Here is a 26,975-nt window from a genome sequence, read left to right as displayed (position 1 = left end):
CTTCTCATAGGTTGTAGAGTAAAGTAAATGTTACCAGTTGTCTAACTTTTGTTTCTCATTTCAAGAATTTAATTCACATTTAAAATATTTATGCAAAACATTATACCTACAAACTGTAATGGCCGAAGAACACGGGGAATACGAGGTGAGCAGCCTTTGACCATAAAGATTTTGTTCTTTCTTCGCACAGTTCGGTTTATATTTTAATATTTCGTCTCCATAGTTACTACATACAGATATTTAATAGTATCGTGGTTCAACTTTATTGTTTTATCTCACAATTTATATTGGTTAGAAGTGAAACAATACTGCTCAATCAATTGTTAAATTACGTAATGAAAGAAAGGGAAAATGAAAAGAGAAATATAAAACTGAAAAGTGAATATTTTAAAAGTAGAGTTATACAAAAGACAGTTTCTCTTAAACTTAGTTAACAATTTGTACCTAGAGTATAAATAAAAGGGTCGTTCTTCACGCTCACGAATGTAACGATTTGTTGGTGTAAATCACAGAGAAACAAGTTTGAGATGTTTCTCGTCTGTAGATTTATTCTGCATATACAAGTTTAAACGTATATATATGTTTGTATTACATGAAATATAAAAATAAAGAGAACCACGATTGTTTTCTGATTAGTTTGTTTTTAGCAGCATCTATTTCTGTGTTTTAAAGTTGAAAGGATACACAATTTTCTAGTTGTGATAAAAACAAACTGTAATATTGTGTGATACTTTACAATAAGTAAGTGTTAAAGTAAAAGTAATAATATCAAATATATTGTTATTGTGTGTTGTTTTTATGTTTTTGAACATCGGTTTAATTACATGTACCGTCCATTGTATCTGTTTATTTTTGTATTTATTTCGTTAACGGGTATAACTTCCATTGTATTTATCTTTTTTAAGATCTTTGGTTTACTGTAAGATAGAAACTTTAAATTGTTTTAGTTTTTATGTTTTATGTTTCGTTTCAGTATATTAAATGTTCTGCTCGGGTGGTTTTGTGTTGTCCATACGTATATAATGAACTGATGTGTTCTGAGATGTGAAAAGGTCTTCATACGTACACAGACACACATAAACTGGGTTTCATGTATTTAGTTACGTGTTATTGGGGAAAAAACAAACATTTTTTTTTAATCCGTGATGACGAGAAAAACAACTTGTAAAGAAAAGTACATATTTTAAAACGGCTGGTATTGGTTGAGAAATTTATTTATGTAGAGGAGCGAACAACTTTTCGACCTTTTTCGGTCATCGTCAGGTTCACAAAGAAAAAAAAGAAGTAACTGACCAATAGCTGACCACATGTTTGAAGGGGGTTGTGTAAATATAATCAAACATCTAAGCATGCCCTCTACAGAAATAGATGCTACTAAAAACAAACTAATAAAAATTTTGTGGTTCTCTTTATATTTATAATCAAACATCTAAGCACGCTCTTTACATTCCTACACTCAATTACACAACACTTGTAGCATTTGTAAGTACTTAGGGTGCTCAACTAGCAACCTATGGGTCACGTGCTGTAGTGCGAGTTTTAATATCTAAGTGTAACATTAAATACTACATACATGTCATTAGTCAGTCTTTGAAAGTGAATTAACCTATTAACGACTCAATGTGTTCCAAATTAAAACGGGCCCGGCATAGCCAGGTGCATAAGGGTAATCTGAGGATCGCGAGTTCGGATCCCCGTCACACCAAACATGCCCGCCCTTTCAGTCGTGAGGGCATTATAATGTTACAGTCAATCCCACTATTCTTTGGAAAAAGAGTAGCCAAAGAGTTGGTGGTGGGTGGTGATGACTAGCTGCCTTCCCTCTAGTCAACGCTGCTAAATTAGGGACGGCTAGCGCAGATAGTCCTCGAGTAGCTTTGTGCGAAATTCAAAACAAACAAACCAAGTCAAACACACGTGCGCGAATGTCATTAAATGATGTCTTTCATGATATAAAACACTTCATTACACAAACAGTCTCTGACACTGACATTAAATACCAAATAAATCTCTTTAGTTATTCTTTGGAACAGCTTGAACTTATTAATGACTCGTTTTGGTACAAATCAAAACACACATTTAGAGGGGATTACCTTTAACAGCGTTCTGAAGATCATGGTGTGGAAGTGTTTATGATTGTTTAATCTTTCCAAGGATTAACATGTTGCTAGTGGTCCTTCTGTTGATTGACAACGTGAACTATTTCAAATGATGTGCTTCTGTGTCATCAGTGTAAGTTATAAACAACATAAAAACGTTAGTTTTATACTTCTGCATAATTTATCATTGAAAGAAACTAAACAAAATAAAGTAAAACAAAAAATATAATCTATAATACGGTGACATTATGTTGAGTTATCTACATTCTATTTGAGAACGGCTTTTATTGATAAGGAGAGAACAACGTTTCGACCTTCCTAGGTCATCTTCAGGTTAAGAAAGAGAGTTTGCAAGTGACCGTTGCTGGACACAAGTCCTCAGGACGAGAGTTTCAACAGGTGTGACAGTTATTAATTAGTATAGGTATAAAGATGTTCCTTTATATTGGTTTAATTTTGGTTTTAGTTTCTGCAAAAGTAGGGCATCTTTCATTTTACGTTTGTTTATATTTGTTTCCATACTTAGTATCTGGGTGTTTTCTATGGTAATGTTGTGTTTATTTGATTTGCAGTGTTCAAAAACGTGTGAAGGCGTTTTTTGTTGTTGTTGTGCTTTGAATCTAGTTTTCATTTTCCCGCTTGTTTCTCTAATATAAGTCAAGGCAATTATTGCATTGTATTTTATTGTTGTGTTTGTCAATGCAGTTTTTACTCATAACAGACTTTAGTTTTGTACCTGGTTTTTGAATAAATTTGGTGTTTACTGGAATGTTGTGTTTTGTTATAAGGTTTTTCCAAATGTTGATTATTTTTTTTGCTGATGTCGGGAACATGTGGCATTCAGCAGCATGAGGTTTTGTTGTTTCTTGGGGTTTATTGTTGTTTGTTTTGGTGTGTGCGTATAATTTTTCCACGTTTTTTTTTTCGAAATTTGTCGATAAAACGTTGTTTTATTTTGTTGATTTCATAGTTAATTTTATCAGGTGAACATAGTTTTGTGGTTGTGTTTATTTGGTTTCTTAATATGTTGTTTTTGTTTTGTTTCATGTGCCGAGTCCCAGGGAATGTATAATCCAGTATGGGTGATTTTTTTGTGGATTTCTGGTTTAAATTTCATTTCAGTTCTAGTGATCTTGAGGTTAAAAAATGTTATTTGGAGAGTTTTTTTTTCTGTTCACAAGTGAACATATTGTAGGGGTGAATAGAGTTAACGTAATTGAAAAACTAAGTGTGTATTTTGTGTATGTGAATTCAGCATTTGTATCATCAACGCACCAGTACATTGGTGGATGGAAGGCTGAATTTACCGCTTGAGATTCAGTCGGTGTTATAAAAATGTTGGCTAGAACTGTTGACATGGGATTCCCCATACTTAGGCCATTTATTTGTTGGTAGTTTTGGTTATTGAACATAAAGTTAATTTTGGTGGTAGTGAATTCTATAGGGGTTGCTAATTGGTTGCTGGAGATATGTATCAATCCCGTACCCATTTATACTGTCGTCCCTAAGACATTTGTACGGCAACGGAGAGTTGAAAACTCTTTTTACTGACCAGAAGATGACCTAGGAAGGTCCAAACGGTATTCTCTGCTTATCAATAAAAGTGTCAATACCCATAACTGTCGTACTGAGATACATTTTTATTTCAATTGAGTTTCTTGTCATCAGGAGTTATGTATATTTTCACTTATCTTTCAGATTTGAACGTGATAAGAGATATAAAGCTTTTTTATTATTTTGTTTTATTTCCATGATGTTTTTATTTGACACTAGTTCCATCTATCCGTGAACCTTCATCACTAGATCAAGATTTCCAGTGAGTGAAATTAATGTTTGATAATCTTGTATACATGTTACGAACACTCCTGAAAATATCAAAATCATACATATACATTAATCGTAAGATCTTTGTAGTGATGTTTTAGTACGTCTATCTACCCGACTAAAAGTTATCTATGAATATCTAATTTGCTTTGTTTTGTTTGGGGAGGCACAATGTCAAAGGTGAGCCATTAGTGGACCTACTCCTTACGCAGTTAGTTATTTCGAGATTCTTAACCATCAAAAGGCATCGTTAGATATTGTAGATTCATTTATAGCCTCAACTGCAAGTACAATAGAAATCTATATATCAGTCGAACCTATTAAAACAAATAAGTTTCTTTAACACCCCACCCCTGTTCGACAGCCTAGACTATATGCAAGTTTAACAGTTGTAAACATACTCGCATCATATATAGAACACCTATATATAATTTAAAACATGTTTTACTGACGCAGTTAAGTCTTTGAGAGCACCATATTAAAAGGATTTTATTCTAAGAGTAATCTAAGAATTCCAACTTAATACCTGATCTTCACATTATCGTTTCGTTTTGCTTTTGTGATTTCGCCAGAGTGAATAAGTGATTAACATGTCGTCTTCTTCCAGAAATTACTACTGGAACAATGCATAACTAACGAGTTTTTCTTTAATCTTCCACTTAAACTTTCAGAAAAAATAGTAACAGATGATTAAACTAACAGACATTACTATCCGGATGTTTAATTAAAAACATTTAAGTCTATCATGACAATAAATTTAGAGTTAACATATTTGCATCTTCACGATAATTCTTCAGCGTTATTTCCGTTTTTCTTTAAATAAGAAAATACAATTATTAGATCACACTATTTCACTAGTGTTATTTTAAAATTTGCCATTCATCGTTGCCGATACGACGCCTCTAATCGTTCTTCTAATATCCAGTCTCAAACTCAAACTAACGTGCCAGGGGTTTAGTTGAGAGAGAGAGAGAGATCAGAAGAGTTCTCTCTCCAACTGGGGTGTTCAAGAACGTTGTGGTTCCTCTTCGTCCCCTTTCGCGAGTTATTAGGATTTTTTTTTTTTCTTTTTTTTGGGTGGAGGATGTCACTAAATGTTGTCTTGGGTGGAGGCAAAGGCAGCACTGGAAAGAATGGCCGGGTCCCGTCCCGAAAGGAAGAAGTCAAGTAAATATGAACATGGCTACAATTCAATTCAAACGACCCAACTCAGGGTCTGGCAATAAAGTTCCCTGGGCTGGGATCTAGAAATCCAATGCCTTAGTATTTGCTGTGGTGGGAAACGGGAGTGCCCTGAGAAAACCCACTTTCACAGGACAGGCGTCGAAAGTTTTGCCTGTCGTGTTCCCGATATATCCCGAGTTCTACTCTACCTACCATTCAGCATACATTCTTGCGTCCTTCCAAGTTGCTAACTACGCAACGAGTCACGAAAAACGCCTTAAATAACACTCATGGGCCTTTTCACTGTATTCTAGAGCAACAAATAGAAAACATAGCTCTCATATTCTGACGCAAAGTTTCAACTTCTACATCTTTATTAAGCACCAAACGTATTTAAGAGTTATTAACATTTGTTTTTATAAAAGGTTCAAGGAAAATTGTGTAACATGCTTGACGAAAAGTCAAAAGAACATTCTAGAAATTTTGCGGAAGTGCACAACCATATAACAGCTATTACCAAACTTTTGTATTGCGAAATAATATCCCGTATCGCCATCTATTATCTCAAACAAGAGCAAAAAGAAAAATCCTGTTGCATTATAGCGCCATCTATCATCACGAATATTATTTATAAAATTATAAAAAGGAAAATCCTGAAGTATTAACTAAATTTAAGTTTTCCCGATATACAAGCCCAAACTATTTAAAAGTTGTCTTTTAAACAATTTAGAGTTATAATCAAATATATCAAAATCTAGTTGATTGTAAACTTGTTTAGACCTTGTCCTACGTGTTCAAAATTACGAACAAAGCTCTTTCAAATATTTGATTAATTTAAAAATTATTAACCAAAACTCAATCAACGAGAAAATGAACATACTTTTTAAATTTAAGTTTACTCGATAAAATAGGCAAAATAAAGCAATATTACTTTTATGTTTATTTCGGAAATATAGCACATTATGACAAAAATCACACAAAGTTCACACTTCTACGTTAGAAGTGCTTGTAATAATTCACCATATGATTATACAAACAAATCCACAACTCGCAATGATTTCAAAATATATTCTTTTTCAGTACAAGTACATTTAGTATTTCTTTCCCTCCGTACATTTTGTTTTACATATTAAACCACGTATTGTTCTTCTTGAGGACAAAAAACCCACTCGAAACAAAAGTGCATCTCGGAATGGTTAACTTGAAAATGTTTTTGGAAGATTGAAACGTTGTTCTCTGCTTTATTAATAAAAATGTTAAAACGCATAGCAGCCATGTTTTGTTTGTTTTATAATCTGTAATGATATATCCTTACATGCAAAAACATGTTAGCATACATCGTAACATTGAAAGTGAATAAAACAGGTCAGCAATTAGCTTCACTTTGTTTAGTGTAATTATTTATTTTTTAAAATAAATTCAAGCAATGACATGAAAAATAAAATTATTTCCTTATTTTGTACAACTTATTATTTACGAGTTCGTAAAGATAATATATATTTTAAAACTGCACCACAACTTTAATTATATCATGTTATACCTTCAATTTGTTTATTAGTTCTTTTTTAACATAAATTTGGTTTTATACCTGACTCATGCTTGTAATCAAGTTAAATTTCTCAATTTACACAAATGCATGTTGTTACGCAATGATTAAGATGACGCAGCATGCAGTCTCCTGTCCCTGTTACTAAATATTACGTAGGGTGAGTCATATTCTGTCAACACAAAATGATAAACTAAACTGTTTGTTTGTTTTGGAATTTCGCACAAAGCTACTCGAGAGCTATTTGTGCTCGGCGTCCCTAATTTAGCAGTGTAAGACTAGAGGGAAGGCAGCTAGTCATCACCACCCACCGCCAACTCTTGGGCTACTCTTTTACCAACAAACAGTGGGATTAACCGTACATTATACACCCCCACGGCTGGGAGGGCGATCATGTTTAGCGCAACGCGGGCGCGAACCCGCGACCCTCGGATTACGAGTCGCACGCCTTACGCGCTTGGCCACGCCAGGCCGATAAACTAAGCCTACTGCAGCTAAAATTACTTTCCGATGCACTGCAACGAGGGAAGGCAACATGCGTGAAGTACTGACAATAAAGTAATCAGGTGACCAAGGACTTACGACTAACCTGAGGTGTTTATTTTATTATTTGAGACAGAAAACCCTAACCAAAACAGAATAACAGGACTGATCCGCCGCCAGGATCTACTGCAGCCCACACCTGAACTTGTAGACCAGAGTTGGATTACAATAATTTTTTTTCCAACTGATATGCTTGGCCGGAATAGCCTTCGACAACGTTTCTCATCCTCCATGTTTACTACTAAACGCAAAAGTAAAAAACTCCGATTGAAATAGCTAACATTCCCAAGCTATTGGCAACGTAGATAAGAAAACTATACTGATTCGAGAATGAACAGGGCCTTCGCTTAACTTTTTTAAGGAGTCAACAGAGCTCACAGAACAAGTATTTCTAGCGGTAAATCCTATAGTTCATTTAAAATGTACTCTTTCGTGCAAATTCTTATAAAAATTACGGAATAGAAAATTTTACGTAAATTAAAAGAAATGTAACAGAATTTGTATTGTTGTGAATTCGTATTTCATAAAATATGTACAAGTCAAACCATTTTATTTTTTTCAAACCACTTATTTTAATTCACACATGATCTTTAATTTCTCCCTGAAGCATGGCACAACAGTAACTTTCTGTTTCCCTTTGAAGAAAATCTTTACGTCACTTTCAGTGTAATCTAATTTTGTTCCTACATAACCCTTTACCATCTAGCTGATATGTATTTGTGAATAATATGTCAAACACATTTAGTGGAGAGATGGAAAAATCATACCATTTACATTACCACTGACTTTATAGCAATTAGTTCTTTCACATCTTAAAACAGTTGTTAATTAGTTGTTCTTGAATATGAATTTGTAGTAAGCAAATTTCTAAAATTAACAACACATGGAAAACATGTAAATAGCTTTAAAATGGTTAGGTAATGGTGAATTAAATTTATATTGATGTCCTTTTCTAATCAAAATAAATAATGAAGGTATTTCTTTTGAGGATCATCCACATTGTGTGTGTGTGTATAAAATAAAAAAGGGGAGGAAATGGAGCAATGAACATGAAAAAGAGGAAAATATGTTACAGGTTCAAATGCTGTTTGTGAAGTTAGGTCTACCAGTGATCACAGTCTACAGCAAATCCTACAAAAGAAATGAACTGATCTGTTACTTACATGACATTTACAACATGTTAATATTTTCCTACATTGTACTTTTGAAAGATTCTTATCTCTTCTCACACTTCCCATCTTTTTCTATGTTTGTTTGTTTTGTGTGCCTAATCTTGATTTGAAAATTAGATTATACTGCACAGAAAGAACCAGCTGTATCAAAAGGACGTGTTGAATCCCTCTTGATGGAGGATTTTCACATTTTCATGCATGCTGTCAAGCAGCAGTCTTGTGTAAAAATATGTGAAGGCAGGTGAGAGTATCAAGGCTAGCAAGGAGTAAATATTTGTGCAACCAGAGGGCAGTACAAGTAAAAAAAAATGTAAGAGGTAAGAAAAGATCCAATGATTGAACATGTTATAACAATATCATAAGATCTCAGGTAAGATATTATATCATGATAGAACATGTTATAACAATATAATAAGATCTAAGGTAAGATATTATATCTGAAAAGAACCAATGATAGAACATGTTATAACAATATAATAAGATCTCAGGTAAGATATCTGAAAAGAACCAATGATAGAACATGTTATAACAATAAGATCTATCTTTGATATAACATACATGCATTTTTAGCAGAATATAGTATCCAATTTTAAGTATTGCTGCTGTAGTTCTGTTTTATGTCAAGAATATATGGCATTAATTAAATTAATATATTCAAAATATAGCAATACATATTAAACCAAATAAAATAAAACATTTGACAGTACCCAGCCATATTGGCCAGTATTGATACAGCATGAAGTGAGGATGGGTTATGAAGAAACAATGTAACGATACTACCTCATTAAATTAACTTTAAATAGGCTTTAAAAGGAAGAAAAAATATATCTGACAGAAAGACTCAACTATCTGCACCAAACATCCCATAAAAAGTTAAAATTAAAGTAAATTTAGTAAAATTCATAAAAGGAAATTAAGGTAAAACAAAACAAAGTTATTTACATTTAGTCTAAAACATTAAAAGAAAAACTACAGTTATAGAAGTCATAAAAAACTTTCTGCAGAATAACTGTAATTATCATAACCTGCTAGGAAGACTAACAGGAAAGTAAAGAAACCACCTAAAGTTGGCCTTTCCAGTTCTGGTTCTGAGTCATTTGATGTTATGGCCATTTTCAAAAAATAAAGTAATAAAAGTTTTAAAAGACATGCAGCAAAATTTTAATAATAACTCACCAGGATGACTAACGGGTAATTCAAATAACAACGATAGTCACCTGAAGTTGGTTTTCCAGTCCTGGTGTCGAGTTATTTAACGTTACAGCCAGTTTCTAATTTCAAATCGAACTAATTGGACTTGGATTCTTAAAATGGAACTACATTAAAAAAGGTTGAATGTAGAAATTAAAACTCTTAAATGGCATTAAAAATATTAATGGTCACTAAAAAACTAAAAACTTTACCAAGATGGACAGTGTCATCATCACCAATAACTAACGTCATGGATAACATGTTTAAAATGGTGCTGTTGTTGAGAGTTGTAACAATAGCAAGATAGTAAAATGTGGCTTATTGTGATCTGAGTGTTACACAGACTACACACTGGTGCATCAGTTCCAGATAAATGATTAGTTAAAAAACTGTAGCCAATGCGTAGTCTAGTTAGAACAACTTCCTCTTTCCAATCCTTATGGAAGCAAGACGGCCAAAGTTCAATATAGAGTTTTATTTGGAAAAGCTTGTTTTCACATTGCTCACTTCAAGTCGACTACCAGCTGGCATGGAGCAGAGCCTTGAATACAGGACCATAGTCCATGTATGGAACAGGCACATTGGTGACAGTGCCAGAGCAAGTAGATTTAGCTGTGGTGTTGGCGAGCATGTTCCTGCTAACATCAACGTGGCTTGGAATTCAGAAAAACTGGACAGAAGTAGATGTTAAAGAGAAATGGGCCAGTTGGTTTTGAATATTGGCAAGAACAGGGTGTGAACCAACGTGAAGCGATTCCAGGGCCAGTAGAGAACTAACTGAGTCAGTAAAATAGTGAAGTTGGAGTACTGCTTAGCTTTAATATGATCCAGGACAAGAGAAATGGCATACAGTTCAGCAGTGAACACAGAAGCTGCAGGGGAGATTCTGCGTGCAACCACCGAACCACAACAAACCATGGCAGAGCCCACAGAGTCAGCTGATTTTGAATCATCTGTATAAATGGCAATAGAAACACTAGATATTCGGCAAAAGCTTTTACCTAGAGTATAGGCGATACTCCAGGTATCAGCTACTTCCTGGTCATCAGAGAGTAAGATTGAGAGGGAACAGAATTATATTGCCCACTGACCTTTCAAATCTTGTCCCATTTGACTTTGGAACTGGTGGTAGAAGATATGCTGGTTGTGAACTTAATTCAAGATTCCTTCTGGCTTTGATGTCTTACCCACCGAGCATGTGCATGGATCCGCTGGAAAACGATGTGGTGTGAGAGTGTGGGATACCAACGAAAAGTATCCCAGGCCCATTTTTGAGTCATGGACAAGTATATAGTGGAAAACGTGTCAAGGTTTTAAGAATACATTGAGCAGCTGCTTGTATAATACAGTGGCTGCTGCCACACAGTCGTCTATTGATGGCTTACACACAAGGACAGTTCTGCGAGAGCAGTGAAAGAGGGCCAGTTTGTCTGATCCAGCTTCCACCGGGGCACGTGGGTTGGGTGGCATTGACCACAGTCAGTCTCTCTCATAATTATAGGAAAATGATCACTGCCTCGTAAATTATTATCAACCCTCCATGAAAAAAGGGAGAAAAATAAAGGGGAGCAAACTGAGAGATCAGTAGCAGTAAAGAACTGACTAGGTGGATGAAAATAAGTAGAAGAACCAGTATTGAAAAGAGAGAGGTTGTGATCAGAGAGCATATGCTCTACAGAGGGACCCCTCCTATCAATATCCTCAGAGGGGATGATGTCCATTAAAGTCCCCCAGGATTAAAAAGGGAGACAGCAACTGTTCAATGTGAGTACCAAGGTCTGATTGATCATATGTCTCTCCAGGTGACAGAAGGAGAGAACAAACAGTAATGGTATGACCCAAGGAAACACGGATAGCTACGCACTTCAAGGGTGTGTCAAGTGGTAAAGACAGAGTGGATACATGCTGATCACCCAAAATTGCCACCCTTCCATGCACTTATCCATCACACAGCCTGTCATTTCTGTACAAAGAACACTGCCAAAAGGTGACTGTATCAGCAGGTTTCAGAAATTTTTCCTGTAAGGGAAGACATACAAGATGGTAGGAAACAATCAGTGTTTTGATGCCATCCAGATTAGAACATAAACCTTGACAGTTACGTTGTATCAAGGTGACCATTTTTAATTACGTGTCGGCAAATTGGGTAGAGAATCCTTCTGTTTATGACCACATCTTTTTTCCTTACTGCCCTTATTTGAGGGAGGTCTTTGCTGTTCGAAGGGGATTCTAGTGACTGAAGATGCAAGTGAATGATTGTTTTGCACCTTGAGATGGGAGAAGAAGATGTATCTGAGGAAATGCCTGTACCCGGAACTAAGGGATGTGGATCTTGGGGTTTGGTGGAATGTATGTAAGGGACAGAGATGGGTGTTGAAGTTGACCCATCAACTTTTTTAGCAATGGAGGTCAAAAGGCTTTTCACTTGTTTTGAGAACAATTCTTTTGGAGGCACAGAGAGATATGTATGCACTCTCACTGTAGTTGTGGAACGAAGTGCAGCAGCATATGTCCACGATAAAGTGGTGGAGAGCAATTTTCGAGCCTCAGGATAACTAATGTTATGAATCATTTTCAAAAGCTGCACATTTTTATCTTCCAACCATTTAAGGCAAGAATGAAAGTAGGACGGGTGAGAGCCATTGCATTTGATGCAGTGAGGATCCATTTCACACTCATAGGCATCATGGTCCTTGCCACCACAATGAGCACATGTCAGGGAACAACAACATGACATCTTTGAATGACTGAACTTTTGACACTAGAAACATTGAAGAGGGTTTTGAATGTGTGACCATACCCTACAATTAAAATAACCTGCCTTAATGGTGGCAGGTGGTCATAGTGATGCAAATGTCAGAACAAGGATACTGGTTGGCATTGTAATTCCATCTTTGCGACTGGAGATACGCCTCACTGCAGAAACTCCTTGAGTGGAGAAACCAATGAGAATCTCTGACTCGGGATATTCTTCAAATCCCTCTCAACAATAACTCCTCATGATGAATTCAAATTAGCATGAGGTGTAACCTCAATAGGTATATCCCCAATTGCCTTTGAATTCAAGAGCAGTTCACTGTGTTAAAATGTGAATGTTTCCACCAATATGCCACCAGATCTTTACTGACTTTGGAGAGCCAGCAAGTCTCTCCAGTCCCTTCTGAATAAAAAAAGTGGACATTTGCCCTAAAGATTTGTTTGAAAGAGAATGTAGGACAAAAAAATGAAGTTCAACAGGTGGTACAGATGTTGAAGATTGCTGCTCAGAAACTTCAAGACAGTTATTTACCTGTAGACTGTTTTGATTTAAATTTTTATTTGGAAAATTCATAATAAAAAAAGGGAAATTTTAGTGCCAACTGACCCCACCCACCGTGAAGACCTACGAGGGGATGCATTAAAATGTGAAACAAGAACACTGCAGCAATGCCAGGGTTTCATGAGCACTATACCCAAACACCAGCATCAGATACAACATCCACAATGCCTGTTTAGAACATCCAACACTGGTACTTGGTTGACCCTAACCCAAGTGCACCACTCCAAGGCAGCCCACCTTCAGGAATTCAAAACCATAGTGGTGTGTTGGGGTTGGACCCCTCAACCACCAGGATCATCTCCTCCCCTTCACAGGTTGCCACACATGGCAAACACATGGGTGGATGTTCAGATCCAAGAGGAGGTAAACTGAAAGAACAGAATCTTCCCTAGGAGGTCCCCTCACCACATACTGACAGACAGAATGGCAAAAACATTATAAACACAGCACTAGGTAATAATAATAATCTAAGTTAAAAGTCCGTAGACACATGACATAACACAAACACAGTACTGCATAATAACACCTTAATAGCTAGAATTTTATAGAAATTTGATACTACATAAACATAGCACTGGATAATAATATCTTAATGGTTAGAAGTCCATAGAACCATGACGTAACATAAAAACACAGCAATCAATATTAACATCCTTTATCCATGACCTATGACAATTACGGTCAGTATTATTTAGTGATAATCTGAAAAGTATAGCTATTTATGACCAAGACAAATACATTTTGTATAAATAAATTAGAACTGCACATGACCAAGGCAAAAACATTCTGTACAAATAAAGTAGAACTGACATGACCAAGACAAATATTTTGTGTAAATAAAGTCCATGACTGGCAGTCCATTACAATATAGTATTACCAGCTGATAAGTGCCTATATGATCTTATGAAACACCCTATTTCTACATAGCCTGTTGCAACTAGTAGTAACAATCATACAATTGAATGCTAGTGTGGAATTGGACTGACAGAATCACAGCTGTTTGGGTAACATTTGTCACAAAGTGGAATCCAATGAAAGTAAGATGTTAGGGATCCTGGGAAATAGAGACAAATCTGTAACTAAAGTACCCCTTCTCCTCATAAACCAGCAGATGTGGTTAAAAATGGCCAAGGGACAGGAGATTACTCCCTAAAGAAAGCTGTCTGAGCATGTAAAGAATGTGAGAGAAAAGCATTGGTAGAAGTCATAATACTGGCCCATAAAACGTCCTCCAGTGGATAAATGGAATGGGCAGAAAAAGCAAATGTGTTGAAATTGGTGAGATGTAACTTAGAAGATACCTCATGTGTAAAAAACCAAAAGTATGTAAAATGTACATTTCAGAACCATCTTCTATGAGAATGGGAAAAATTGAGGAAAAGTGAAGGATCCCATTGGAAATACGGTCAAGATGATCACCACAAAAGGAGGTAAAGTGGGTCAAATAACACTTCCAGGCCTGACAGACCAAACCAAATTATCAGATTAAAACTGATTGCAAAGGTGAAAAATACATGGAAAAAGAACCCTTTCCTAGCACCCAGAAATATAGTAGGAAAGAACCTATAAGGATATAAGAGGATCTAAAGGGAGAGAGAAAGTTCTACGAACATGTTAACAACTCCAACTTTTGACATCAACATAGCAGCAGCAAAAATATAGTTCCAACAGGAAGTGGAAAACCAAGAAATGTAAACAGACAAGAAAGATATATAGTCTATCTCTCCTATCACATAATAAAACAGTAAATCTCACAGCCCAAACCAGAAAACATTCAGGAAATAGGAGAAATTAAATAGTCCCCCCCTTCCACATACATGGTAGAAGTACACTCAAGGGGGGAGAAGGAAAGTCCCAACATTCTCACAAATCCAAATGATTCATGGAAGAAAATGAGTCAGATCCATGTTGGGCTCTTGAGTAACCTATATAATAAAGTCAGAAAACAAAATCCAACTTCCACCCAGCCTCAACAAAAATACACAACTTCAGAAGCCTAGGAGAGTGTTTCCATCTCTCAGTGGATAAAACATAAACAGCTCCAACTAAAATTGTCCCCACCACAGAGAGACACTAAACAACAAAGGTATGAGAGGTCTAATTAGCCACCATGCTGACAAGAGTAATAAAAGAATTCATACCCACAAATATCATATCTAATACAGTTTTTATATATATGTTTATTATAATTACACTGAAATCTACAAGGCATAACAAAATTCACAAACCATAACTTCAACATAGAAAATCACAATCTATGCTTTGTCAAGGAAAAGTGATTACACTATTTAACTAAGGTACTTTTTACAATACTTGGATAGATGGCACATTGATAAGGGTGGAGAAAATTGGAACTCAGATGTTGCCAAAGACATTGAAGTGGGTCAATGTTTAGATAATCATAGCATATGTTGAAGAATAGCTATATTGTCAGCAGATGGTAAGGATGTTTAGAAAGAATAACTGCTCATGGCCAAGACCTTTCACCAAGACATTAAATACATTAGAACTGCACATGGCCGAAACCTATCACAAAGACATTAGATAATAATTATGTGAATGTCATCCCATAAGTAGTGTCTGAAAAGTTAATAAGAAAAGTGCATCATCATTTCTATCTTTGTACAAGGCTTCAATGAGTAAAATATGTAGTAGGCAGTGTATAAAAATGTTCAGACAAATAAAAGAAACTGACCCAATTCCACTTTTTCACATCATTAATCAAATAAACCCTTATGAAGATGGATGTGTCTGAGGATCACATTAGGCATATAATGCTTTAAGAATTTATAAAAGGCAATAGCAGAAACTACATTATACATGGTAAAAATACAGTATGGTTAACATTCATGAAACTTATTTAGATTTAACTTAGTTCTTAAATCTATATATGAATGTTGGCAACCAGTATTTGATGGTGATTTCTTTGATAATTTGCAACTCCTGGATGTTAATCTTGAGAGCAATTTATGTGTTATTTGCATCTTTAAAAAACATATTGGTTAACCAACTCTTTTAAGACCAGGAATTTTATATTTCTGAAAACCAAGCATTATTATGAATTTACGAAAATACCACGGTTTTATACTTGATTTATTTTATATTTTATTACAGAAAGGCTAAAAACATGTATTAGTTGATTCAGTATTACAAAATCTCTTATGAAAGTAGTCCACAAAGTCCATGGGAGGTTTATTTTTGAAAGACATCCTTTTTGTTAGGATGTGATAATAATGATAATTCAAAGTAGAAGACTGAGAGTTAACCTCCAGGTTAAAATGCACATGAACAAATATTAATAAAACAAATTATCTATTAAAAATTATGACTTTTCATGTGCAACAGTCTTGTAATGTTTAGTAAAAATCTACCAAGTTTTGTGAATATACACTGAATATATTAGAAGTTGCTAGCATGTAAACTAATGAGTACAAATAGTTATGGGTTTGGCCCAATGGGCCTAGGCAGTTTCAGTAAAGTTCATGAACTACTATAAAAAATTATGAACTGAAACATTTACCATGGAATGATAAAATCTTATATCAATATATATTAAAAGTTACAAGTTTAGATTATAATGCTCCAAGTCAACTACCAGCTGACACAGAGCTGAGCCTTGATTACAGGAACATAGTTCATGTATTGGATAGGCACAGTGGTGATAGTGCCAGAACAGATAGACTTAGCTACGGTGTCAACAATCTCATTCCCGCAAATACTAATGTGGCCCAGTATCCAGAAAAACTGGATAGAAGTACATGTCAAAGGGAAATGGGACATTCGGTTTTGAATATTGGGGAGAACATGGTGTGAACCAACATGAAGTGATTCCATGACCAGTAGAGCACTGGCAATTTGAGTACTGCTTAGTTTTACAAAACCCAGGGCAAGAAAAATAACATACAGTTCAGCAGTGAACACAAAAGCTGTAGAGGGGATTCTTCGAGCAACCACAGAACCACAACAAACCATGACAGAGCCCACACAGTCACCTGAGTTTGAACTGTATAAATGGGAATAGAAGAATGGTTCAAAAGATGTTCAGCAAATAGCAGACAGTATTTCCAATCAAGCATGTCTACCTTAAAGAATGGTCATATTTGGGAACTGTAAGAAGCCATGGTGGGATTGGTTGACCAGTGGATACAGCAATGTTATCCAAGGATAAATATGAAAAATTATTTTGATTTTATAACAGTCTATAGCTGCCGTTCAATATACCTCATGCTCGACGACTGATGTGAGAAATGAAAGTCATCGACATAGAGCCCATTTGTAACAGTGAGAGAGAGTTATTCAGTAATGGCATTAATTTTTATACTGAAAAGTGTGAAACATAGAACACAGCTTTGAGGGACTCCAAGAAAAAAATGGAAAAGTGTTAAACCCACACAAACTTGGAATTGCCTGTCCATTAAAAAGTGTTCAATAAAAATGGCAAATGGCCACATAACCCATATATATGGAGGTCTCGCAAAATGCCATACCTCCATGTTGTATCATAAGCCTTCTCAATGTCAAAGAATATTGATACAAGATGTTGTATCAGGTGGTCCATGGTTGAGTGTTGTCAGCAGAACCCACACTGGGTGGGCAAGAGGAGGTTCTTTGATTCAAGGAACTAAACAAGACAAGAACTAATCATCCTCTCTAACATCTTACAGAGACAGCTCGTCAAAGCAATTGGATGGTAGTTTGAAGGAATCTTGGGATCCTTCCAAGGCTTAGAAAAAGGTAGGTGCCAGGCATTAGAAAAACATTTTCCTGCCAGATCCAGTTAAAAACAATTAGAAAAATAGCAAGAGAAGAAGGTGATAGATGGCACAGCATGTCATAGTGTACATCATCTGGTCCAACCAATGTACTGCCAGACCAATGAAGGGCCAGTTTCAGTTCCACCAGTGTAAAGGGACAATTATAGTTATAGAGACAATCACCTCAAAATGAAAGAGATGATCGTTCAGCCCAAGTCTTGATGGCTATGAAGAAGGAAGAAGAAGTGTTAGATACCTGGCAAAAGCTTTTACCTAGAGTATCAGTGATGCTCTGGGTATAAGGTACTTCTTGGTCATCAGGTGGCAAGATCAAGAAAGGGACAGAATTGTATAGCCCACAGACTTTTCTAATATTGTCCCATATGACTTTGGAACAGATGGTAGAAGATATGCTGGTTCTGAACTTAATCCAAGAATCCTTCTGGCTTTGACGTCTTATCCACCTAGCATGTGCATGGGCCCACTGAAAAGCAATGCAGTTCAAGAGTATGGGATATCTTCAGAAAGTATCCCAGCCCCATTTTTGAGCTTTCAGTTCCACGTGGCAGGCAGGATTCCACCATAAACGAGGATATAGTGGAAAATGTGTCAAGGTTTTAGGAAAACACTGAGCAGCTGCTTGTATAATACAGACAGTTGCTGCTGCTACACAGTCATCTATTGACGGTTTACAGATGATGACAATATTAAGCTCTGCAAGAGCAGTGAAAGAGGGCTAGTTTGCCTGATCCAGCTTCCATTGGGGCACGCTGATCATGTGGCTTCGACCACAGTCAGTCTCTCTCAAGATTATAGGAAAATCATCACTGCCTCGTGGATTATTGTCAACTTTCCATGAAAAATGGGAGAATAATGAAGGGGAGCAAATTGAGAGAAACAATCATATTAAACATTTTTAATGGTTAAAAAAAAGGCAAATGACAATCTCATTGTATGTGAACTAATTTTAAAATATGATAATTATTTAACATAATATATTATAACACTTGGAATACACAAACACTTTTGAAAGTCAGAATTCATTTCATCTTCATTTAGAAACTGTGGAAGCAAAAGAGCACATTTATATTAAATCAGTAATTTAGTCTAAACGTATTACAAGCTCAATCTGTTTTATAAATAAGATACTATTAGCATGCCGAAATAGTTCCTCAGAGCAGTAAACTTTCAAATTAATACAAAGTAACTCCTTTGATTCTCAACAGAAACAAGAACCATAACTTAAAGTTTTGAAGTACAGGAATAGATCTACAGTTTAAATTCACAAACAGCAAAATAATGTTTTTGTTATTTCAGTGATACTGAGAAACAATAAAATGTGTGTTATACAGCATTACATTTTTCTGTTGATGTATACACACCCTGTACCAGTGTGGGAATTACAAAGACATGTGAGTAACCCAACTGTTGCACCATAATAAAATGTTTTTGCAACACTGTTGGGTAAATCCACTTGTCGTACCAAACAGCTCTAAATGTCAAGTCAGATAAATCCAATGATAGCATCCAAAGAGTTTTAAAAAAAATCCCACTTGCCAGATTATAAATAGGTTGGATGAGAGAAAGCATAGACTTGCAAACAATCTGTACACTAGTTAAGGTCACTTCACTTTCTCTTACAATCCTGTTCTTATTGTGTAAGAAAGGATAGCATTTATTCAAACTAGTATTCAATAGAGCTACTAAAATGAAAGATTCACTTCATTCAGCCCAAGTCTTGATGGCTAAGAGAAGAACTGAATCATGGGGATGGGTTAATCATACAGTCTAAGCTCAGTTGAAGTGCACCTTATAAGTTATATTCAAAATTGAACTAAACTTTATTAACACTTTTCAAACTAAACTTTATTAACTATATGTTAATAAACTGGACATTAGAGCATATTTATAATTAAAAGTTTTATATTATCTGATGTTCATGATTTAATATGCCAGTTATGTAGCTTTGTGCTCAGCAGCAAACAAAGTAACATTTTTATTACTTGGATAAATATAATTTCCAAAAATAGAGAAAGTTGTTATCTCTATTTGCAATTAGTTTATTATTATAGTGGCAATTGATTTAGTTATAGTTTTGATTAGACTGTATAAATCTAATCAATGTAAACACTGCTTGAAGGTAACCAATAACATTTTCCAGTTCTAAACAGTTCTCTCAGTTGTTTAACATGCAAGTGACACTACAATACATACTACAATAATGTGAAGAGGGAACCTTGAAGTCATTTCCACATAGACCACAAATTATTTGTAGACACTAGAGGATTATATTTAATAAACAAACAATATTGTCATCCCAAACTGAGACAAATACCCTAATAATACAATTCTATTTATATGTATGATGTAACGTAGGTTTTTCCATACCTACTGAAAGAAATCCTCTTACTTCGTAAACATAAAATTCAACTTCCAGAAGAAACTCACTTCCTTCCCCCCAAATCAAATACACAACAGAATGTTTCAAAAATTTACAAACAATCACATTTAAATACTTTTTTCTCCATAACATTCCTTAATTGTTTCTAGCTTCATGATAAGAACAGAAATAGTTGTTCACATTTGCACAAGATATTGAAAATTTGTTTACTGACTACAAAACGTAGTACCAACAGAGACCAATTCTGATTAATTTTAGTTGACAAGTTGACTTGTTCCCAAAATTCTGCTGTCATCCCATGACTGAAAGCAATGATGAAAAGACAGTAAAAGATCATACTTATGATGGATGTTGTGAAATAGTATGTTTCACCATAAAACCCATTCTTAAATTGTTTAAAATCATAGAGTGTATTTTAATAAGCTAATTAATTTTCTTTGCTCTTACAAAAAAAATAGCAAATGTGTCACAAATTAGCCTTAATATTTGCAGAACAAGTGTCTAATCCTCTATAAAACTCCTCTAATGTTGATCCTATCAGTGAAAAACATTTTCCAAATTCATGTTCACTCATTAAACCTTTTAAATGACTTTCTCAAAAGCATCATCTTATCATCACAGTAATCACTCTAGTAGGTCTCAAGTCTTTCCAAACATTTGAGTTTGTTTGATTTTCATTTTATAAAATTTTATACTAACAACTTTAGTTATACAACATGAATGTGCAACCTGTTTCTGTCAGTATTTTTATCACAATCATTAATATGTATTTGTGAAACTAAATACATTTAATGAAGTTAAATAGTGCATTAAAAGCAGCAAACCTAAACCTCTGACTAATTATACTTGTTTGTTATAACTCAAAAACATGTGAGAAGTTGTGGACTTGAGCACCCACACCTCTCTCCTAATTTCTAATTCTATATCAATTACTACTCTTTATTTCTTATGTTAAGACTGGCAAAGAGAGATTAAGACTGATAAATGGTGTATCCCCACTGCAATGTGGGTCCTATTTCTTAGTCACCTCCAAAACCTAGGGTACATATTATGATCCCACACTGTAGCTTGTACCCTGGGATATTTTCAGTCAATGCAGAATTTTTTTTATTTAATTTGTTTTCCAGTTATAACAAACTAACACATGCGTCATTTTATGATTACTGATATTCCATTTCTGCCTTTACAAATGCATCATTAATGAAAGAAAAAGGTATAACTTGCAAATGTTTAGGTTTCCCCATTTAAACCCATACAGTTCACCTGAAGTATATAAACAAGCTTTTGATACATATAAATATCACAGGACCCAAAATAAGACACTGATAAACTTAAAGTATAATGGTTATTCTAATCAAATGATGCATACTTTATACCATACTCTTCTTCCTACGTAATTAAGTTTTTATTCACTTCTGGAACTCTTCCAACTAATACAATAATTTAGTTTCATGTAGAATGACACAAAAACATTAAAATGATGAACATCAACAGAGAATGCCTTTAAAAACTGTATAAACCTCACAAACAATATTATAAGTTGGTAAGAATATAAACACTTTATTAATATTGTAAAAACTTCTAAGTGTCAAACATTATTGTACTGTCAGTAAAAATATTCAATACTAAATATTAAGCTATTTGTTAGACCTCAAGCATGAAACAAGAACATCATAATTCATGGTTTAATTACAAGTACTCAATTAACAAAATTAAAATCATAAAACATTAGAAAAATGGCCCTGTAAATATCATAAACAATATATGTTATTCATTTACTCAAATTATTGTTAATATAGTTTTCTGGGATTCTTAACTTACGTTCTACTCGTAATGTGAGGGTCGCGGGTTCGAATCCCCGTCGCACCAAACATGTTCGCCCTTTCAGCCGTGGGGGCGTTATAAGGTTATGATCAATAACACTATTCGTTGGTGAAACGTAAGCCCATGAGTTGGCGGTCGATGGTGGTCACTAGTTGCTTTACACTGCTAAAGTAGGGACGACGAGCACTTAGCTCTCGAGTAGCTTAGCGCGAAATTCAAAACAAACAAATTCTTAATTATTACTACATTTTTATCACATTGTTACAACTTCCTTCGCGCTTTATTACTAATAACTTTACAACTAAGATTATAATTAAATCTAAGTCTGGATACAAGAGGCCTACATGTACATAACAAGTTGGTGTGTTACTTCAGTTTCTAGAAAGCTACATTTGGCTCGAAATCGAATAAGACATCCAATTTCATTCAGTTTGAATTGGATTCTGAGTCATAATCTATCTTTTCTTCAAAGTTTAAGTATCAAATATGTCCGCATAATGAAGATATTCTAGTAATAGCAGATTAATATCATATTACTGTGGTGATTCATAAAAAAAATGAAATAACAAGGTTCAAATGATTAACACTAACTACAAATTTCAATGACTACACTTACAAATTATATCCTAACTTAAGCATGCCGCCTCATCTTCACAACTTTCACCTTTGAATCAGTTTGGCCAATAACAATCAAGTAGCTTTTGTGACGATTCCACATGAACTACATTTTAAAGAAGCATCAAAAACAAATTAATAAATGTGTTTCTTTTGAATAAACCTATTTGTAAAAACTATGTGATTTGAGAATAATTAATAATTATAGATTTTTTTTCATTTTCAAACTGTGATACATGCACGTACACACACAAAATTTAAAGTTTCGTTTGTTTCAGAAGGTTTTACGTAAAGTTATTGTTGTTTTGAATTAAGCACAACGCAATCCGTACTCTACCTCACCAGAAACCCGGTTTTTATTCTGGTTGGTCTGCAGACATTCCACTGAGTTACTGGGGGACGAAAATTACATTCCCCAGGTGAAGTTCGAACTCACAACCCCGGCATATCCCACAAGAACTATCTTATAAGTACCAATGCGCTAACTAATTGCGCCACTGGGAATTTATACATGCCCTTCTAATCAAATAAGTTTCTACGCATAGCCGTGATGGGGATTCGAACCTGCAACCTTTACATTACTAGTCAAGCGCCTTAACTACCTGGCCACATCGAGCCGAGAAACTTTATTTACCACTTAAATGTTCTCAATAACACATACATGAAAATGTTTCGTGTATCCTGGAGCGTTCCTTTGGCTGTTACGGTGGGGACACACGACTCCTATAGTTAGTTATTGTTTATAAAAAACTTATTACATAATTATGTGTTGTTTGTCAAGTCCAGATTTACATACACCTCTTGAAAATCGAACCTTGTTTACGTTCATTTATAATAGTGTTGGTTTTCAGTGATTTACAGCTACATTATGGCAGGTTACATTATCTGATTCTGTGTAGAATGGGGCATTTCCTAGTGATGATAATGTTTCTTTCTGTAATATGTTCTCACTATGCACGGAAAGTTGGTATTTTTACATACGTAGATGTATATGCAATATGAAAAAATGACAGATTTTATTGTACAAGAACTCTAAAGCTAGAAAGCGTGTGTGAATACAGCTAAGAAGGAATTAAACATAGGCTTTGTTTTCTACATGGTAACAAACTATGTTGATAATTGACAAGAATACTTTTATGAGAAATGAATTTTGCACTGACTTTCTTCACTTGAAGCGTTTTGAATTTATATTACAAGATCCATCTAAAAATACGAGTTTATTATATTCAAAGTGACTGTACAGTATCTTGTGTGCTGATGAAGTTGTGTAGGCTCATACATCAAAAAATAATTTCAGTTTTCAGTTTCTCTTTTTAATGTACTCAGCTAAGAAAATTTGTAATTCAATAACGTAACTTTAGCTTTACGATATAATATTTATTTTGCATGTAAAGTATATCTATTATAAAGAACAACATAAGCTATAAAATATGCAAAACCGAAACTCATGCTTCAGATAATACAGATCATAATGTTATGAAACCAAGCATACATAAAATATTACTGTACATTTCTCTGTAGATCACTAATAAACATGAGGCTCAGGAATCTGACTGTGTTATTTATTAGTAGCAGTTATTTTGATTGTTATTAGTTTTATATTTCTGTGGGTCTTATGATAGGCTTGTTCCCATTCCAAAATATTAGTTCATCTGTTATAGGATACTATATTTGGATTGTATGCATTCCTAAATATTAGCTTGACCAATTGTTGGAAGAGTTAGTTACATGCATGTCACGTGAGATCTTATCAATGCAATAGTGACAGTACTGTACATAGGCTCCACCTTTAAACTGGATTAAACGACTGATCGCAATATAACATATTCATGCTTTAATGTCATCTATTGGTGTGAATTAGTAATAGTTGTCTCTAAAAGAAAACTTTAAGGGAAAATATGAATTTTAGTTTGCTTTATGATTTTAAAGATTCAATTAAGCTATACCTGTGGATAATTTCTTTAAAGTTTGTCTTGATTTCATTTTTTATATTGTTATTGTTAGTGTATTTCTATTCGTTATGCTCGTCCAAGTTGTTTTTAGAAGACACCAATGAAAGTGACTTACGCGTATTGTCAATCATCACCATTCGACTTATAATTCATAATAGAAAATGTAAATAAATTGTATTTTAGAAAGTTGCAGACACCTACAAAACTAGGTTATCAACACTCTCCCTGTCCACTTCAGAATATTTAAAATTATTACCACTAACTTATCATTACAGCAAGAACTACAAAAATATATATTTTAAATCTTAACACAAAAGCTACAAAAATAGAATAATTAATCACATTAGTTAGTTGAATGTTACTATTAAAAACTGTTTCATTCTTTCACATATTATACTTTAAAGCATTCTTCAAAATTAGAACTATTAGTTTGTTGTTCAGGTCAACTGAGTCGGAATGAGGTCAAAGCAGCTGTTCGATTATAACTACTTGACACTGATGCTCTGACAAATAAATCAGGGTAGTTCTATGACACTTTTGTTAATTTAGAAGGTGGAACAGTGAATAGAGAAAAAATATATATATTTTTAAATTTTATACACATAATATGTAAAGCGATATGATATTTCGGTGAGAATACGAGTTATCATTTCCATATTAAATGATATACATTTAGAAAGGTAGTTACTGTTTGACAGACTTGTAATAATCATCTGTCAGAAATATGACCTTCAATGTTGTTCAATAGTTTGTGTATTTCAATCCATCTCAATCAGAAATGTCACTTTTCCTCGTGAGGATAGCGGTAAATTTTCGGATTTAGAAAACTAAAATAAGGGTTTCGGTTCTCCTCGGTGGACACAGCTGATAGCCCGAAGTGTTTTTGCTATAAGAACATAATAGAAAAATGTTATTTACATTTAATAAGGTTAAAATACTGTTATACACTATTTTTCTCCTTCAAACCCCCAAAGACCGAATAAAAATGTAGTGTTACAAAATACAATAGATCTAATACTAACGTCTTATAACAAGTGTTATTAATTATAATTGTGCTTTGCCAGCTTGAAAACGAAGCTCACATAATAGCAATTGTTAGTGTAAAGAGTTTTGTTCTTAGTAAGTTAAAACAAGATAAAAACTAAATAAAGTTTTAAGTATCAACAGGCTGCTTGGTTTATCACATGTTCTTCAACTTGTATAAAAACTAACTTGCACTTAAATAATATTTATATATATATACACACATATATTAAGTTATAATATTGTTACTTCATAATGGCCTCGCGCGTTAAGGCGTGCGCTTTGTAATCTAAGGGTCGCGAGTTCAAGCCCGAGTCGCGCCAAATATGCTCGCCCTCCCAGCCGTGGGGGGTTATAGAAGTAGGTAAAAAAGTAGCCCAAGAGTTGCCGGTGGGTGGTGATGACTAGCTGCCTTCCCTCTAGTCTTACACTGCTAAATTAGAGACAGATAGCCCTCGAGTAGCTTTGTGCGAAATTCCAAAACAAACAAACAGTTATTTCATAATCAAATTTTTGTTAACTGTACATTATTAAAATTGTCCATTTTTACTAACCTTTTTTTTCTCAAAAACAATTTTTATTTACAAAGTTTATATTCATTGTTAAATAATAAGTTAAATTTGTTCATTAATACAATAAGTTATTATTTTTTGTCTCCTTCGGTTTGTGTTTACAATGCATCTTTTAAGAAAGCCGAATTTTTATAGAAGTGAGTCGGACTTAGACCCTTTTGTTCGCGTCGAGAAAGAGACAATAAAGTTGAATCTTGTAACACAGAAGGTGTTGGAAGATCCAAGATTCGTGTCACGATATACTACTGAATGCTGAAAACTCCCAATTGTGATACGTTTTGATAGAAACATACAATCCCAATATTCGGTTAAGAGTAACTGAATCTTATTATTGATGCCTCTCGATTCCATGAAGGAACACAGGGCCGCAATTTCTTGCGAATTCATTAACAGGCTGGTTTTTTAAGTGAGTAGATTGTTAGCCCACCGCACAACCCCCAACCAGGAGGAGAAACCTTAGCTGTCCTTAATTTTGCAGTGTAAGACTAGAGGGAAGGCAGCTAGTCATCACCACCCACCGCCAATCCTTGGGCTACTCTTTTACCAACGAATAGTGGGATTGAGCGACACATTATAACGCCCCCACGGCTGAAAGGGCGAGCATGTTTAGCGCAACTGGGATGCGAACCCGTGACCCTCGGATTACGAGTCGCACGCCTAACGCGCTCGGCCATGCCGGGCACGTAACTGTACAGACAGCGGTTACTACTGTCTGGTTATCCTTCATCTAGTAATCATTTACAAGCCAGTGATAGCTATGGCTAAAGTTTTGGGGATCTGTCCTAATTCTTTCACCCATGTATTGCAAAAGATGTCATCAAAATTGAAAATACCAAATACTTATAAAAATACTTTTGTTACCACTTAACTTAACCATAAACTGATACTTAACCCTACACAAGTACATATGTATTTACTTATTAACTACATACTAAAACATAACCTTACAACAAAAGTACTTTAATACCTTTCTTTC

At 34.6% G+C, this 26,975-nt stretch overlaps 2 long non-coding RNA genes across 19 annotated transcripts in view; one reads left to right on the top strand and one right to left on the bottom strand.

Annotated features, from left to right (window-relative positions):
* The window catches only part of LOC143249062 (uncharacterized), a 241,299-nt gene that overhangs the window by 119,733 nt on the left and 94,591 nt on the right, over nt 1–26,975 (top strand). The gene's annotated exons all lie outside the window — the stretch shown is intronic.
* Nucleotides 3,126–5,441, bottom strand: LOC143249057 (uncharacterized). Its single transcript, XR_013027422.1, has 2 exons — nt 4,450–5,441; nt 3,126–3,964 (listed from the first exon to the last, which is right to left on the bottom strand). It is a non-coding gene; the product is annotated as an uncharacterized LOC143249057 (long non-coding RNA).

Source organism: Tachypleus tridentatus, chromosome 4 (genome assembly GCF_004210375.1).
Source record: "Tachypleus tridentatus isolate NWPU-2018 chromosome 4, ASM421037v1, whole genome shotgun sequence".
NCBI lineage: Eukaryota > Metazoa > Arthropoda > Merostomata > Xiphosura > Limulidae > Tachypleus > Tachypleus tridentatus.
Note: the sequence above shows the minus strand (reverse complement) of the source record. Positions and strands in the feature narration are given on the sequence as shown.